At 41.2% G+C, this 3,595-nt stretch overlaps 1 non-coding gene across 1 annotated transcript; it reads right to left on the bottom strand.

Annotated features, from left to right (window-relative positions):
- Positions 1–550: 550 nt before the first annotated feature.
- Positions 551–654, bottom strand: LOC127743324 (small nucleolar RNA R71). The gene has a single exon (XR_008004716.1). It is a non-coding gene; the product is annotated as a small nucleolar RNA R71 (small nucleolar RNA).
- Positions 655–3,595: the final 2,941 nt, after the last annotated feature.

The raw sequence follows: 3,595 nt of genomic DNA on the forward strand, positions 1-3,595 counted from the left end.
TCTTCTTTCTCATATGAGCAGGAACAAGGAAAAAGGCATTCTTGTTGAAGCTGATCCTGAACCTGAAAGGACTCTAAAGAGGAAACTAAGAGAAGCTAAATTACAACAATCCAGAGACAACCTTATTGAAATTTTCGAACAAGAAAAGGATATGGCAGCCGAACCCAACAACAATAATGTAAGAAGGATGCTTGGTGATTATACTACACCTGCTTCCAAGTTTGATGGAAGAAGCATCTCAATTCCTGCCATTGGAGCAAACAATTTTGAGCTGAAACCTCAACTAGTTGCTCTAATGCAACAAAACTGCAAGTTTCATGGACTTTCATCAGAAGATCCCTACCAGTTTTTAACTGAGTTCTTGCATATCTGTGAGACTGTTAAGACTAATGAAGTAGATCCTGAAGTCTATAGGCTTATGCTTTTCCCTTTTGCTGTAAGAGACAAAGCTAGAACATGGTTGGACTCACAACCTAAGGATAGCCTGGACTCTTGGGATAAGCTGGTCACAACCTTCCTGGTTAAATTCTTTCCTCCTCAAAAGCTGAGCAAGCTTAGAGTGGATATTCAGACCTTCAAGCAAAAAGATGGTGAATCCCTTTATGAAGCTTGGGAAAGATACAAGTAGATGACCAAAAAGTGTCCTTCTAACATGTTTTTAGAATGGACCATGATAGATATATTCTATTATGGTCTGTCTGAGTTCTCTAAGATGTCACTGGACCATTCTGCAGGTGGATCCATTCACCTAAAGAAAACGCCTATAGAAGCTCAGGAACTTATTGAAATGGTTGCAAATAACCAATTCATGTACACTTCTGAGAGGAATTTCGTGAATAATGGGACGCCTCAGAGGAAGGGAGTTCTTGAAATTGATGCTCTGAATGCCATATTGGCTCAGAACAAAATGTTGACTCAGCAAATCAACATGATTTCTCAAAGTCTGAATGGATGGCAAAATGCATCCAACAGCACTAAAGAGGTATCTTTTGAAGAAGACGCTTATGATCCTAAAAACCCTGCAATGGCAGAGGTAAATTACATGGGGGAAGCCTTTGGCAACACCTATAACCCCTCATGGAGAAATCATCCAAATTTCTCATGGAAGGATCAACAAAAGCCTCAACAAGGCTTTAATAATGGTGAAAGAAACAGGTTTAGCAGTAGCAAGCCTTTTCCATCATCTTCTCAGCAACAGACAGAGAATTTTGAGCAGAGCACCTCTAACTTAGCAAATATAGTCTCTGATATGTCTAAGGCCACTTTAAGCTTCATGAGTGAAACAAGGTCCTCCATCAGGAATTTGGAGGCACAAGTGGGCCAGCTGAGTAAGAAAGTCATTGAAACTCCTCCTAGTACTCTCCCAAGCAATACTGAAGAGAATCCAAAAAGAGAGTACAAGGCCATTGATATAATCAAAATGGCCAAACCTAGAGAGAAAGGAGAGGACGTGAATTCCAATAAGGAAGACCTCATGGGACGTCTCTCAAGCAAGAAGGAGTTCCTTATTGAGGACTTAAAGGACTCTGAAGGTCATATAGAGACCATAGAGATCCCATTAAACCTCCTTCTGCCATTCATGAACTCTGAAAACTATTCTTCCTCTGAAGAGGATGAAGATTTAACTGGAGAGCAAGTTACTCAATATCTAGGAGCTATCATGAAGCTGAATGGCAAGTTGTTTGGTAATGAGACTTGGGAAGGTGAACCTCCCTTGCTCATTGGTGAATTAGATATATGGGTTCAGCAAACTTTACCTCAAAAGAAACAAGATCCTGGTAAATTCTTAATACCCTGTACCATAGGCACCATGACCTTTGAAAAGGCTCTGTTTGACTTAGGGTCAGGAATAAATCTTATGTAACTCTCTGTAATAGAGAAGCTGTGGATCATTGAGGTACAGCCTGTCATATTCTCATTGCAAATGGCAGACAAGTCAGTAAGACAAGCTTATGGATTGGTAGAGGATGTGTTGGTAAAGGTTGAAGGCCTTTACTTCCCTGCTGATTTCATAATCTTAGACACTAGGAAGGAGGAGGATGAATGCATCATCCTTGGAAGACCTTTCCTAGCCACAGCAGGAGCTGTGATAGATGTTAACAGAGGAGAATTAGTCCTTCAGTTGAATGGGGACTACCTTGTGTTTAAGACCCAAGGGTGTTCTTCTTTAACAATGGAGAGGAAGCATGAAAAGCTTCTCTCAGTACAGAGTCAAACAAAGTCCCTACAATCAAACTCTGAGTTTGGTGTTGAGAGGCCACAGCCAAACTCTAAGTTTGGTGTTGAATCCTCATATCCAAACTCTAAGTTTGGTGTTGGGAGTCTACAACATTGACCTGATCACCTGTGTGGCTCCATGAGAGTCCACTGTCAAGCTGTTGACATTAAAGAAGTGCTTATTGGGAGGCAACCCAATTTTTATTTATCTAATTTTATTTTTCTTTTATTGTTCTTTTATGTTTTATTAGGTTCATGATCATGTGGAGTCATAAAATAAATACTAAAATTAAAAATAGAATAAAAAATAGCAGAAGAAAAAGCACACCCTGGAGGAAGGGCTTACTGGCGTTTAAACGCCAATAAAGAGCATCTGGATGGCGTTAAACGCCAGAACAGAGAATGGATCTGGTGTTGAACGCAAGAAACAAGTAACATCCTGCCGTTTAAATGCCAGGAAAACACCCTGAGGAGAACTGGCGCTGAACGCCAGAAACAAGCATGGAACTGGCGTTCAACACCAGAAACATGCTGCAATTGGGTGCTGAACGCCCAAAACAAGCATGAAGCTGGAGTTCAACGCCAGAAACAAGCATCAACCTTGCGTTGAACGCTAGGATTGCTTGCAGAGGGCATTTTACACGCCTTATTGGTGCAGGGATGATAATTCTTGACACCTTAGGATCTATGGACCCCACAGGATCCCCACCTATCTCAACTCACTTTCTCTCTTCTTCACCAATCACCTCAATCTCTCTTCCCCATCACCTCTTCACCACTCACATCCATCCATCTCTTCCCCACCCAATCCCACCCATATGGCTGAAATATACACATCTCTCCATCTCCTCCATATCTTCTTCTCCTTCCATTCTTTCTTCTTTTCTCAAGGGCAAGTAACATTCTAAGTTTGGTGTGGTAAAAGCATAGCTTTTTTGTTTTTTGGTGCACGAAATTGTGATCAATACTTTTCACCACTCAAATAATCCCCGGTAATGAATCCAAAAACTTGGTATTCAACACCATGGCATAAACACAACTTCGCACAACTAACCAGCAAGTGTACTGGGTCGTCCAAGTAATAAACCTTACGCGAGTAAGGGTCGATCCCACAGAGATTGTTGGTATGAAGCAAGCTATGGTCACCTTGTAAATCTCAGTCAGGCAAACTCAAATGGATATAGGTGATGTACGAAAACATAAAGATAAAGATAGAGATACTTATGTAATTCATTGGTAGGAATTTCAGATAAGCGTATGAAGATGCCTTCCCTTCCGTCTCTCTGCTTTCCTACTGTCTTCATCCAATCCTTCTTCCTCCTTTCCATGGCAAGCTTAAGCAAGGGTTTCACCGTTGTCAGTGGCTACCTCCCATCCT

This window comes from Arachis duranensis, chromosome 10, assembly GCF_000817695.3.
Source record: "Arachis duranensis cultivar V14167 chromosome 10, aradu.V14167.gnm2.J7QH, whole genome shotgun sequence".
Lineage (NCBI taxonomy): Eukaryota > Viridiplantae > Streptophyta > Magnoliopsida > Fabales > Fabaceae > Arachis > Arachis duranensis.